This window comes from Cervus canadensis, chromosome 17, assembly GCF_019320065.1.
Source record: "Cervus canadensis isolate Bull #8, Minnesota chromosome 17, ASM1932006v1, whole genome shotgun sequence".
NCBI classification, from domain to species: Eukaryota; Metazoa; Chordata; class Mammalia; order Artiodactyla; family Cervidae; genus Cervus; species Cervus canadensis.
In genome coordinates, this window is record NC_057402.1 from 9426374 (window position 1) to 9441406 (window position 15033).

Here is a 15033-nt window from a genome sequence, read left to right on the forward strand (position 1 = left end):
AATGCCTTGTGGAAAATGCACTCAGAAATAAGTGTTCACAGCACAGCAGAGGCCCTGGGTATTGAAAGTTTGGAGTGAAAGAAGAGAGTCAGGATAAATGAAGCCACACGCGGCACAGATGTGCCCTGGTCTCTGTAATTATCGTGTTTTATTCCAAGGTCCACTTTGTGACTGGCCTAGTTAGGTCAGCATCATTGCAGGTGGGTCATTCAATCTGTTTGGCTGACACAGTCACCCTCGCGCGCCCAGGGCTTTTCTTGATGGTAGCACGGAGCTTCCAAGAGCATGCGCGGGGCTCCACCTACATCATCCCTCTGCAGCCCCTCCCTCTGGCTCTTTGGGCTTGGTTTTTAAATGGTTCTTCATTTAATCCATCAGAATGACCCAGAAGGCAGCAATTGGCTGTAAGTGGGTCATTCCCTGAAGTCCAGTGGTGGCCTTGTTATGATGAAGAAAGTGGGTCTTTGCAAAGAGCAAGCATCCAACCAAAGGCTGGGATGAAGGGAGGGGCTGCCATGTCATGAGCTCCCCATGGGTCCTGTGCCGTATCATCTCTTCTCATTCTAAAGATGAGGAACCGAGTTTCAGAAAGCGACCATCACTTGGGCAAGATCTCTAAGCTGGTGAGCAGAAGAGCTGGAGTCTGAACCCAGGGGGTTTCATGCCGAAGTTCCCACTGTCTTTCATGACCATGGGAACATGGTAGGCACTCTGCAAATCGTATTCACTGATCTACAGAAACCAAACTGGCATTCCCAAGCTGGGCTCACATGTCCCGGGAACTTAGCAAACCTTTGAAGTCACATCACCAAATACTCATCACTCCTATCATTCAGGTAGGGCATCCAGGGCCCAGCTCCAAGCTTCACTGTCTTAACAAAGAGCATCATCTTATCTAATCTTGGATCCTATAGACTCCAAGTTGTCTAGGAGACATTTTGGGGATGAAATGCACAAGGGTAATGGGTGGAATGCCAGATAGTCAAGGCCACAGTCATGGGTGTTTGAAGATCTCAGGTCCCGGCGATGCCAGCCAATACCTGGCTTTCAGGAGAGAAGGAGATTAAGCCATCTGTCTCCCTCCCCTGTGTTCATACAAATATCATGCGGTCCCTTCCACCACTTAAAACTTCAAGCCACCTCACCACCATGCTTCTGGGTTGAAGGTCAGCAGAGCAGATGGGTTAAAAACACCTTCTGGAACCAGAGTATCTGTTCAAATCCCAACTCTGCTATTTACTAGCCATGTGAACTACAGCAAGTCACTGGCCTGGCAAATGAGGGGAATGAGATACAGCCTGCTCGGTGTAGTTGCAGGGATGAAATAGGCTCCTGTGTGCTGAATCCCGAGGGCAGTAAGTAAGAGCTTTAGGTGCTGGCTATGACTTTGAGCACTGTGCTAGCTCCCCAACACTCCCTATGAAGCCAGATTGTTCAGAAGAGGCCAGAGGCACCATTCTTCAAGCTTTACACCTCTCACAGGGCACCCTGTCATGTTTCTGCCAGTCCCCTTCCCACCACGGCCCAAAAGTGCTCTCTTAAAGGTCCCAGTGGCCAGCCTCCTAATCGTCGTGGGTGATGAGCAGACACAATCAGCCCACAGCATCCTTACATCTCTGCATCATTTCCTGCCTCTGACCCTCCCACCTTCTAACAGCCTGGCTTTCCCTTTGGTTCAACAGCTTGATACCGGTGGTTGCCACCTCTTTGACATAAGAAGGTTTGAAATGGTAGGTAGAATTGAAACTAATCATCATTCATCTCCTCAAAGTCTTCCCCCTAAGCTTCTGATGGTGGCATGCATTCCACCACCACCCCTGCACCGTTCATCTTTCTTGCCAAAGAATATGAATGTTTTGATGTTGGGGGAGTTGGCTAATTGAGGCTTCACCAAACAAACAGAGCAAAAAATGCGATCACTTAATCATTCATCTTCATTCCCTAAACTGGATTCCCTAGCATCTAGGAAACAGGTGATTCCTGCAGCATCCCAATTTTTATGGTGCTCTAGGGACCTGCTCTAGGAGGTGGGTAGGCACAGGGATAAAGCAGAAGCAACAAGAAACTCTCCAAAGAACACAGATGTGCAACATACAGCCAAGCCCACTTGCCGGGACCCACTGGGTCCACGATCCATTGTCAGTCATTTCCCAGCACCTAGAGTCATTCATTCCCATGCAAGTTCAGCCCTACACCATCTGTGAGTCCAATTCTATCCTGATTTGGAAACGGGGAATATGAAAAGGAGGCCTAATCCAGTACCTCTGAGGATTCAGCGTGTCCAGGCTGTCTGCTGGCCATAGTGGTGTCAGAAACTACGGTGTGAGCCCCTGCCCCACATCCAGTCCCTCCATCAGAGATCTGCCATAATATTGACAGTGCAGGGGACAGCTTCCATCCCCAGTCCTAGCCACCAGCCCCCCCCCCCCACGCCCAACACACAAACACACATTCATCCTTTGCCTCTGGCCCAGGGCTTTGCCTTGGGCCCCACTGCCTGATAACAGTCTCAGTGATGGAGGGATAAAATAAGCTATGCGCTATATCTTGGCGTTGGCAATAGGCCTGGCACGTATTTGGTGCCTGATACGTGTCAGGAAAACTGATCTCTTATTGATGATGGCTTCATGCCTGCTGCAGAGAAGTTTTGAAGAAGGGTGTAAAGAGCACATCTTTTGGAAGAAGACACCCAGGCTTGGATTTGCCTTCTGAAACTTACTAGCTTTAGAATGGAAAATGTGCTCCTTGACCTCTTGGAGCCTCTTTTCCTCGTTTTGCGAGGATTAGCAATGACATGTGGGCACGTGTACTGTCACGCTTGGTTATGCTTGTTCTTAATCAGTGGTGGTGTGGAAACATAACATTAGAATCCCCCCTACTCATGCTGCTTTGAGAAGGGAAGTAAATCAGAAACAGATATGTTCCTTTAGGAGAGAAATAACTGTAGTACAAAGAAACTGGGAAGCCATCACTTGGATCTTTGCATATCCAGTGCAAAAAAAAGTTGTCTTGGCTCTGAAATATCTGTGGGACCTTCTGGGTTGCAAAGCTTGTTAGCTGAGCTATTTGGACTAAACTCCAAGGTCTCCGTTCAGATTGCATTTTACAACACTCGAATTTTCTTGTGGGTGTTCACTCTCTTTTGAGTTTCCTGACAAAGGTCCAGGAATCTTAGTGATTTCCTCACTGTGTAGAGGGTATGTCTTATCGCTTTTAAAAATGTAAATCATATGCTATCCCTTATATGTGGAATACTAAAAAATGATACAAATGAACTTACTTACAAAACAGAAATAGACTCAGACATAGAAAACAAAGGGGGAAGGTGGGAGGAGGGATAAACCAGGAGTTTGGGATTAACATATATACACTATATTTAAATAACGTAGATAATCAACAAGGGCCTATTGTATAGCACAGGGAACTCTACTCACTACTCTGTGCAAAAAGAATGGAAAAAGAATAGATATATGTATGCATACAATTGAATCACTTTGCTATACACTTAAAACAAACACTACATTGTAAATCAACTATGCATGCATGCTCAGTTGCTGAGTTATGTCTGACTCTTTGCTACCCCATGGACTGTAGCTCACCAGGCTCCTCTGTCCATAGAATTTTCCAGGCAAGAGCACTGCTGTTTTCCTTCTTCAGGGGATCTTCCTGACCCAGGGATCGAATCCACGTCTCTAGCATCTTCTACACTGGCAGGCAGAATTCTTTACCGCTGCACCACCTGGGAAGCTAAATCACTATTCTACACATATAAAATAAAAATTTTAAAAATGAAAATATTCATTGGTACACTGCATTCTATGTGGACTGGAAGCTTTGTGGAGCGTGGTTTACATTATGGCCCACAGCCTGTAAAACGTGGCACATGCAGGAGGCAACCGAGAATGTGTAGATGAATCACCTACGAGGTGAACATTCAGGAGTTTTTCCATGCTGTATTGTTTTTCAGGTCTTTCCTCCTGCCCCTTCTGCTGGGTCCTGTGTCCCCATCACTGTGAATAAGTCTGTCCGCCTTCAGGGGTCAGTGCAGCATCTTGCTGTGCGGATTTTCCCTGACTCATTGATTTGTAACCAGCTTCTATGGATACAAGTGCCTTGGACCATTTCAGAACCTAAAATACAACCCAGGACACAGTAGTAGCGATTGTAATTGTTCTTATTGTTGTTGAATCCCTGTGTATTGACTGTTCTCAGACAGCCACAGCCACGTTCCTGCTTAGGTGTCAGCTTACCTCTTTGCTGGTCTCCCTCCCTCAGTCCTCTGTCGCCTGCCTTCCAGGAATTCATTCAACAAAGACTTATGTGGCCCCTGCTTCGTGCCAGGCTTGGCCCCGGCCATTGCAGGTTCAGGGCTGAATGAGACACACGTGTGTCTCCTGCTCCCATCACTGTCTATTCCAGTGTGGGGGGCAGATGATAAACTGATATAGTTCTGGATGGTGCTAAGTGTTCTGGGGAAAGTACAGCACCATAATGGATGGAGTGTGGTTGAAGGAGGGGTTCTGTGACCGACCACATGGTCCAGGAAGCCCTCTCTGCAGAACTCCATGAACCTGGGGGAGCGTCTTCCCCAGGAATGTCTTCCGAGGAGGTGGGCAGTCAGGGTGAAGATGCCAAAGTGTTAGTCACCAAGTTATGTCTGACTCTTTGAGACCCCATGGACTATTGCCCACCAGGCTCCTCTGTCCATGGGATTCTCCAGGCAGGAATACTGGAGCGGGTAGCCATTCCCTTCTCCAGGAGAATCTTCCTGAGCCAGAGATCGAACCTGGGCTTCCTGCATTGCAAGCAGATTCTTTACTGTCAGAGTCATCTCTGAGCCACCAGAAGATGCCAGGGGCAGGATGAGACTGAGATGTTTGAGGACCAGAAAGGCTGAGTCTAAGATGGGAAGGGTGAGCTCAGATGAGATTAGGGGGTGGGATGGGTGGTAGGTTATACAAGGTCCCAGAGGCCAAGGTTCATTCCCAAGACCACCAGAAACCGAGGAGAAGTATGGGTTGGCTCTGGGTAACGTCGGTCTGGAGAAGGAAATGGCAACCCACTCCAGTACTCTGGCCTGGAGAATCCCTTGGACAGAGGAGCCTGGTGGGCTACAGTCCATGGGCTCTCAGAGTCGGCCATGACTGGGCAACTCACACACACACACACACAAGAAGGTTGGTCTGGCTGCTGCGTGGGGAATGGACTGTAGGATTCAAGAGTAGGACCCAGAGACCACCTGGGAGGCGGTTGCAGGGCTCCCGGTGAGAGATGTGTGGTCTTAGCTAGAAAGAAAAAGGGGCTGGATTCTGGTTACATTTTGGAGGTCGAGGTGATGAGATGGGCTGGTGGATTAAGGACAGGTAGGGAAGCCAACCAACACGTGCTTGACCAGCTTTCCTGGCCTCCTCCCAAGCCTCTGGGCTCAGTCTCCATCTCTGTTCTAGAAACTTCCAGGCTCCACTTCTCCCATTCTGGACATTTCAGAGCCCCTCTCTCCCCTCTACCACCCCTCAGAGCCCCAACTTCTCTTCTGAACGACTCCAAGAAGGAGAAGGACGGGGGGAGAGTATGTGCCTAGATTCTGTAACAGCGGCTGCTCCTGGCCCAGCGTGATCGTGCCTGGGAGGTAAATCCATGGTCTCTCTGGGTAGCACAGGAAACAATTACTCATGCAGATGAAAAACTTTTATTCCTCTCCTTGACAGCTAGCAGCTCAAGGAGCCTTTACTATGTCAGTCCTCAGCTGAGATAGAAGCTAATATTTTCCATCTGGAGTCTCTGGGATAATATAAGGCAGCTCCTGGTTTAATAATGAGCTTCCAATGTTTGGCTCGGCTGCGAGTTGCTAGGCGGAAGGGAGGAGGGAGGCTCAGAACAGCGAGAGAGATTGTAGGAAAGTACATCTGAGAACTGCAGGGGGAAAGGTATTTCAAAGTCAGGTAATCAAACATGGCTCTAGTCTAGTTCAAGGGGTGGCAGAGGGGCTCCCGGGAGACAGGATCAGCAGAGAGCCCCTGGGCAGGACAGGATCCAGAATGGGCAGCCAGGGTCCTGAGTTCCAGGCTGCAGCCTCGTAAATCCGTGTGTTCATTCGCTCATTCAGCAAGTGTTTATTGAATGCTCAAGTCCTGTGTAGACTCCGCATTAGGCACTGGAGATGATGGAGGGGGAGGGGAGGGATTGACAAATAAATAGAAAAATTCCAATGCAGGATGATAAGCATGATGATTGAAGAGAGCAACACAGACTTGGGTGCTGATGGCCAGAGCCCAGAGGAAAGAGCATCTTAATGGGGGCCTTGGGGGACCAAAAGTAGAGGGGGTGGAATTCCAGGCAGAGGGAACACCATGTCCTAAAGCAGGATGACAAGGTTCAGGAAATTGTTAGGATCACAGTGTAGCTAAAGTATGGGTTGAACAGTGTCGTTTTTGTTGTTTGGTCACTAAGTCATGTCCGGCTCAAAATTTTGTGACCCCATGGACCGTAGCCCAACAGGCTCCTCTGTCCATGGAATTCTCCAAGCAAGAATTCTGGAGGGGGTTGCCATCCCACGTACTCCAGGGGATCTTCCCAACCCAACGATCAAACTTGTGTCTCCTACATTGCTGGCAGATTCTTTACCGCTGAGCCAGCAGGGAAGCCCAGACAGTGTAGTAGGCAGCTTCTAAACGGAACCTCGCCTCCCATTGGCCTCACCCTAGCAGCATCCCCTCCCCTTGAGTGTGGTGTGTCCTGTGACTGGCTTCTCACCCACAGAAGACAGGGCAAAGGTGACATGGTGTGTAAATATATAACGTGACTCATTATTCCCTTGCGCATCCATTCATGTTGCCATGATCTGTCTTCGCGACAGGTTTGAGACAGACTGGGGCCTGGGGCCCTTTGCTGCAGTGCTTGCACCTTGACACACCTCTCCTGGAGCAACAAAATAGAAAGAAACTATCAGGTACTAAAAATAACCATGCATGCTGCAGCTGGGGCAAATTCTGGACAAAAAGATACAAAGAGGGACTTCCCTGGTGGTCCAGTGGTTCAGAATCCCCCTGCCAGGACAGGGGCACAGGTTCAGTCCCGGGTCTGGGAAGATCCCACGTGCCTCAGAACCAACTAAGCCCCTGCACCACAACTACCGAACCTGTGCTCTAGAGCCAGGAACGGCAGCTCCTGAAGTCTGAGGGCCCTGGAGCCCAGGCTCTGCAACAAGAGAAGCCGCCACAATGAGAAGCCTGTGCACTGCAACTAGGGAGGAGTCCCTGCTCTCTGCAACTAGAGAAAGCTGGGGCACAGCAAAGAAGACCCAGCCCAGCCAAAAATCAGAGGAATCAAAAAATATATACAAAGAAACCAAAAAACCCAACTGCCACTTTTGAAGAGCCCAGAGCAAAGGCAGAGGTCGGGAGCAAAAGAAGGGTACTGTGCATTCCACCCCCCCCACACTCTACATCACCTGAAAGTGAAGGAAAGTGAATGTCGCTCAGTCGTGTCCGACTCCAGGCCAGAATACTGGAGTGGGTAGCCTTGCCCTTCTCCCGGGGATCTTCCCAACCCGGGGATTGAACCCAGCTCTCTCACATTGCAGGTGGATTCTTTACCAGCTGAGCCACCAGGGAAGCCCTACTCTAAGTCACAAGGGAAAGCTCTCATCACCTGAGAGGTGGGCAAACCACCTAAGCCACCCCTCCAGCCTGATTCCTAGACACACCCCTACCCTTACCCCACGTAAGGAACAAGCTCTCCCCCCTCCTCTCACCCAGAGAGACAGAAAGGGAACCTGTTGTTTGTCCTCACTCCCTGCTGCTATAGCAAGGGCCCCAACAAAGCCCTGCCTGAATTTCTCATCTGGCTTCTGATCTTGATGAGAGAGGCCAGGAATCCTGGTTGGAAACAGTTACAGCCTACTTGGGAGAAACATTATAGGTGGGATAACATTAAGAACCAGAAGCAGTCTATAAAACTCTCTGAACATAGAAAGTATTTCATTTAATCATATTCATATGTATTTTTATTTAATTTTATTTAAGACATTTTTTAATTTTTAAAATAGATTCTTACTTACGTTTAAAGACATTCATTCAACTCTTCTCTGTGATTGTATGTCACAATTATCTTTTACATTCTTATGCATACTATGTCTCCATGTTTTTAAAAAAGATGTATCTGCTTGTATTAAACAGGGAAAGTATTAAACAATCAAAGTTTTATGACCTCAAAAGACTCTCCAAATGAGCGGGTTGAGTAGAGGAGTGTCCTGGGCTCCCAAAAGGATCTCTGGAGTCTGGAATGAGGTAGGAGGTTCTGGGTGAGCCCCAAGGACAAGAGGAGGTGACTGGCCTTGACCGGTAGCCCTAAGCACAATACCCAGCGGGTGCCTCTCCAGGGGGGCCCATGGGTTCCTGAGAGTGAGTGAGACCCTCACCCCAGACCCAGCTCAGGGTCCCCATGCTGCAGACCACTAATGTCACAGGTCTCAGGTAATCACTCTCCCTTCCTTGCCCTCAAGTCCCACCCCCAAACCAGCAGGGCCATGTTGATAAGGGAGCAGACAGATGTACTTCCACCTGTCAAAACAGGGCCTGAGGCCCACAGATGGCAAGGGAAGTGGCTGGATCTAGAGCCAGGAGACCCCGGTTCAAATCCCAGCTTTGCCACTTACAAGCTGGCTGAGCTTGGCCTGCACCCTTGACTTTCTCAGTCTCCTTCTCTGTAAACCCGAAGACAGAGACCTGTCTCGTTCAATGTGCATCCCCCGGAGCTGAGCCAGCATCAATTATAAGTCTGGTCATAAGTGAGATGCAGAGTGTGACTACCAATCAAGTTAATAATGCTATGTGCATGTTACTATAGATCATGTAGTCATGATACACTGTATAATAATGTAATATGTTCCATTTATCCAGTGTTTCTTATATACCAGACCCTAAACTAAATATTTTCTATGCAATATCTCATTATATCATCACTAAACCCAAGGGGAAGTGGCATTGCCCACTTAGCAACTGAGGAAAGCAAGTCTACACCTAACCAAGTAGACTGGCCTCAGCCCAGCCGAGCTGGATCTCCCAGCAGCCCATGGGATTCCGCACCTGGAAGGTTCTGAGCAAATGCTTGAGATTAGCTGTGACCGCTGTTCCTCTCCGGGACTGCCATGCACGTGCGGGCACGTGGTGGGTGTCTGGCTGGTCAGGGAATGAATGATGCAGGGCAGACAGAGGGACAGAGCATCACACCTTGAGTCTGGAGGTGTCTGCCCTGATTCCCAGGGACATCGACCAAGTCACTCCCCTGTCTGGGCCTGAACCACGGAGATGTTGTTCAGTCGCTCGGTCGTGTCCAGCGCTTTTTGACCCCATGGACTGCAGCACGCTAGGCTTGCCTGTCCTTCGCGGATAGAGAGAGGACAGAAAATAAAAATCTTTGGAGAATTCTTAGAGCGCTGATCAAATATTAGGAGTGATTGATCAGAGAAAGAGAGAGTAGCACTAGTACAAGCAGAACGAGACTTGGATTCCTGTTCTGCCGTGCCGTAGCTGTGTGACCTTGGGTGAATCACTCAGCCTCTCTGAGCCTCAGTCCGATTCGGTTTCCTACTGTGGACAACAGGGATAGTAGTGATGCCTCCCTCACAGGGGTGCTTTTAACAGTAACAGTGGATGTGAAGTGCCTCGGTTTGGGGTGCTGTGGTAAGAGGGGTGGGTATCTTGTTGGCCCCGTGCCTGGGAGGCGATGCCCAGTGATGAACCTGCAGAGCTAGACTGGATCTACCCATCCCTATGGCCAACAGAGGTCCATCTAGTCAAAGCTTTGGTTTTTTCAGTAGTCATGTATGGATGTGACAGTTGGACCATAAAGAAAGCTGAGAGTCAAAGAATTGATGCTTTTGAACTGTGGTGTTGGAGAAGACTCTTGAGAGTCCCTTGGACTGCAAGGAGATCCAACCAAGCCATCCTAAAGGAAATCAACACTGAATATTCATTGGAAGGACTGATGTCATAGCTGAAGCTCCAATCCTTTGGCCACCTGATGCAAAGAACTGACTCATTGGAAAAGACCCTGATGCTGGGAAAGATTGAAGGCAGGAGAAGGAGGGAACAGAGGATGAGATGGTTGGATGGCATCACCAACTCGATGGGCATGAGTTCAAGCAAGCTTCAGGAGTTGGTGATGGATAAGGAAGCCTGGCATGCTGCAGTCCATGGGGTCACAAAGAGTTGGACATGACTGAGCGATTGGAGGCACTCTTCCTTGTGCCCACCCTAGAGGGTGGGTTAATTGGCTGAGTGATGGCCCCCAAAGATGTCCACGTCCTAATCCCTGGGATCCAGGGATATGCTATGCTACATGTTAGAAGAGACTTTGCTGGTGTAATTAAGTGAGGGATCCTGAGATGGGAGATTATCCTGCATGGTCTGGGGGAGCCCAACACACTTGCTACTGACCAGAGTTCCTGGCATCCTTAGTCAATAGAAATTAATCAGAGGCCAGACAAGAAATTCAGGCAAGGGGCCCATACTGCAGCAGCAGCGGGGAGTGAGAACAAACAACAGGTTTCCTTGCTTGCCCGCTCCCTGAAGAGGTTGTTGCTTGTATGGGATAAGAGGAGGCATGTGTCTAGGGGGTCAGGCTGGAGGGGGCTTAGGTCATTTGCCCCTGCTCAGGTAGTATTGAGTGCCGGGGGCATGCAGGGTACCCTGCTTTTGCTCCCAACCCCCTGCTTTTGCTCTGGGCTCTTCAAAAGTAGCAGCTGGAGTTTTGGGGGGTGTTTTTTTTTTTGGTCTCTTTGTATCTTTATGCTGGAATTTGCCCCTGTTGCGCATGAATGCAGTTATTTTTAGTCCCGTACTGTTTCTTGTATTCTGTTGCTCAAGGAGAGGTGAGACTAGGTGCATGCGCTGCAGCAGAGGGTCCCAGGTCCCAGCCTGTCTCACGCTCACGGGAGGGCGAGAGGGAGGCACGAAGACTGCAGTCAGAGAAGGGGATCTGATGACAGAACCAAGTGTTTGGAGTGTTGCAAGGAAGGGGCTACGACCCAAGGAAGTCAGCAGCCTCTCAAAGCTGGAGAAGGCAAGAAGGATTCTCCCTAAAGCCTTCAGAAGGGAAGACCTTGCTTACATCTTGATTTTAGCCCCATAAGACTCATTTTAGACTTCTGACTCCAAGAACTGTAAGTGAACAAATTTGTTGTTTTAAAGCACTAAATTTGTGGCGATGTGTTACAATGACAATAGGAAACTAACAGTATTAATTCAAAGATGGGGGACCACACCCTGGGATGCAGCCAAGGGTGCTGCATGAGGTCCAAGGGCAAGGCCTGATATGTCCCCCCATAGCTCCCCTGCCTGTGGCTCATGTTGGTGCTAGCTGGTAATGGGGGGCCCTAACTGATGAACAATTGGACAACATCAATCGGAGAAGAGAGAAGGAGATACTAACATTCCCATTTTACACATTAGGAAAGCTGAGCGCCTAGAGTTGCATAAGACAGTCAATGGCAGAGTTGCACCTAGGATCAGGATTCCGAAATGCTGGTCCATGATTGTCTCCATCACCCATCATTCCCCACCAATCAACCTGAAGGAAGAGTCAGTGCTACCCTAGAGAGTGGAGAAGAGAGAGAGGCAGGTACTTTATACATAATGACTTACAGATGCTCCCAACCCTATGAGATTGTCATGGTTCTCATTTTACAGATGAGGAAACTGAAGCACATAGAGGTTAAGGGTTAACCTCCCCAAAGTCACCCAGCCACTAGGGTAGCCTGCATTAATGACCTCAATCAATGGCCTGCCTGAATCTGCTCTTTACCTGCAACTCCGCAATACCCTTCCAATCCCATTCTGGGCTTTGGCCATGTAACCTGCTTTGGCCAATGAGCTTTGATGCTAACAGAGGCTTGAAAGCAAGTGTAAACTCTGTTTGCCCTCTTACATGATTGGGCTTGCTAACCCTTGCAGCCCTGCCATCACCACAGAAATATACTCCAGCTAACCAGTTGGAGGAATGAGAGAAGCATGTGTAAGGAGAACCAGTTCATCCCAAGCAGACCATTCTAGACCAGCAAGCCGACCCCCACCACCCCCTGCACCCAGTCAGCCTTCCAGCTGACCCTGGACACATGCACAAGCCCAGCCAAGGTCAGCCAAGCCTGGCCCAGGTTGACAGAACCATACAACTGGCCTGAAGACTTGTGAGTCACAATAAATGGTAGTCGTTTTAGGCCACTACATTTTAGGGTCACTTGTTACATAGCAATAGCTAACTGATACAACCAGTAGGTACCAGAGTGGTAGATTTGGGAAACAGAGTAGTTCAGCTTGGGAGGAATTTTTAATACACGTAGGCAAGAAGCATCAACTGAGCCAACAGTTTAAGAGGAGGGTAGGAGTGAGGGCTGGCGCTGTGGGGACAATTTTGTTACCATGAGAGAAGTCATACTAGGACATAGCTGATGCTGGGAGGAGGGGGAACCAAAGGATTGATAGAGACCCCATTACCTACTTGCTCCCTCCTTCTGTGCTGGCGCATGGCACATAGCTGTGACAACCATCTCACAGAGACCAAGGGGAAAGTGTGTCATAGAGACATCAGCTCAGTGCTGGGACAATGAGGCGGTGCCAGAAGCTTCTATTCAGTGATAAAAATAAGTCCTTGTTTCAGGCACAAATTTTCTGTTATCTGTAGCTTTAAGTTCTCCTGTCTGAAACACAGTGGCTGCTTGCTCCTTGCAGCTCCCTGATTTCTGCAAGGCCAGGCCAGGCCCCCAAAGGTTCATGGCCAGTCTCCATACTAGATGTCTCTGTCTAGTTGACTCACTTCTGAATTTAGTCAAAACCTTGTGTGGGTGCTCAGCCCAAGTGTGGGACAGACATTCTGATTCAATTTTCTGTTTTGCTCAATGAACTTTTATGAAAAACTCTGGACCTACTGTGTCTTTAAAAGTACCCCACGTTGGGCTTCCCTGGTGGTTCAGTGGTTAAGAATCTGCCTTGCAATGTAGGGGCCACTGGTTTGATCCCTAGTCCGGGAAGTTCCCACATGTCTTGGGACAGCTAAGCTCATGTGTCACAACTACACAAGCCACTACTCCTGAGCCCACGTGCCGTAGCTACTGAAACCTGTGTGCCCTAGAGCCCGTGCTCTGCAAGAACAGAAGCCACCGCAGTGAGAAGCCCCTGCACCACAACTAGAAAGTAGCCAGCCCCTGCTTGCCACAACTAGAGAAAGCCCGCATGCAGCAATGAAGACCCAGCGCAACCAAAATAAATAATTAATTAAAAAAAAAAATGCCCCATGTCACTTCCCCAGAAGAGCATAGCCTAACAAGGAACCGGTACAGCTCCAAACTGCCGTCCATTGAAGACGCATACAAAGTCCGAAAAGAACATGGTGAGGAAGTCAACTACTGGCCAGGAAACCTGCCCGCTGCCGCCCTCCTCCCTGCAGCTCCACACACACACTCCGAACCTCCCATTTCCGACTTCACATGTGTGGCTGCAAAGTGAACAGACAGAATGAAAATGGGCAGCCCGGATGCTGAAAGAGCTTCGAAGCAGGAGCCAGGGCCGCTCAGATGCCCCTTGACTGTGTGACCTGGAGGGCAATCATCCCTCCAGATTTCAGTTTTTTTCCCCTGTAAAGGGGCTTCTCGCTAAACCCCCTCCCCACTCTGCTTCTCTGGGTCTACGAGAGTCTTCTCCATCTGCAGCTCCAAACATGTCAGGGGAGTCTGGCAGGGGTGGGAATGTTTATAGAGATTAAGCTGTCCTGAGTTTTAATTCCAGCTCTGGTGACTAAATGCCAAGATGCTGTTGGACAAATCCTTAACCAGCCTCATTTTTGTCACTTATATTAGGAGAATAACGATACTTCTTTATTTTTATCATTAGAGTGAAGGCCTAGGAGATAGAGACACTTAGCGGACGTTCCATGGATGGTAAATATTCTGCTAGATTATTACTTTGACAGTTGCTGTCTTTCCTGTTAAATGGCCAGAATGGTAGTCAGATGGGCATTTACCTAGAGGATGGGCAGGTGGAGCCCGCAAGCTCGTGAGACTGAAGTAACTAGAATGGAAATAGAAAATTAGATGCCCCATCTGCCATGACTCATTCTTGGCTGGGAATGATACAGACCTCGGTTGGGAGCATCATTAGAAACTTGGAAGGGATGTGGGATGATTGGCACAGGTGGCTGAGTGACCTCCCTGCGCTGGCCTCCACCTTGTTAGACAGAAAAGGAGAGTCAGCCTCACCAGGAGCCGAAGCTCTAAGATCACATACACCTGTCTTGTATCTTGGCCTCACAGAGTTGAATCTCCCAGTCTACTTGCCAAGAGGGACAAACAGCTTTCCAGTAACACCGAAGGGCTTGTTGTAATAAGCCTGAGGCTTGGTGACTGATAACCAGAGACAGGAACGTTGGCTGTCGAAACCCCACTTGTTAGAAAGTTGGTGGTAGGAAAAGACGTTTGTTCACTTTAAGTGGAAAACTGTATTTGTCGTAGGCAGTTGATTCCATTCCACCTGCTTGGTGGTTATTAATTCACCAGGAGCGCCACGTTCAGCTCTAATCAACCCAGCCTGTGACAAAGGAGCCTGCAGAACACAGCAAAAGGCGTTTTTCTTGGTGTGAGTGTTTGTTTTGCAAATAGGAATAAAGTGGCTTTAAACAAGTATAGAATAATGATTTGTTTTAACCTCAGTAACGCCCTAGAGAAGCAGCAAATAGAAGCTTTCGAGTCTCGCAGCTGTGGCCACTGGGACGTCTCATAATGGGAGGTGGAGGAAGTGCTAAGCCCTGAGGCATATCCTTTCTCCTCCTGACACCGGGACAGCTATGACTGAGTGTGGATTTGTGCTGTGTCAACCTAGCTAAGGGCTTCCCAGGTGGCGCTAGTGGTAAAGAACCTGCATGCTAATGCAGAAGACCATAAGAGACGTGGGGAAGATCCCCTGGAGGAGGGTATGGCAACCCACCCCAGTATTGTTGCCGGGGAAATTCCATGGACAGAGGAGCCTGACAGGCTATGGTCCA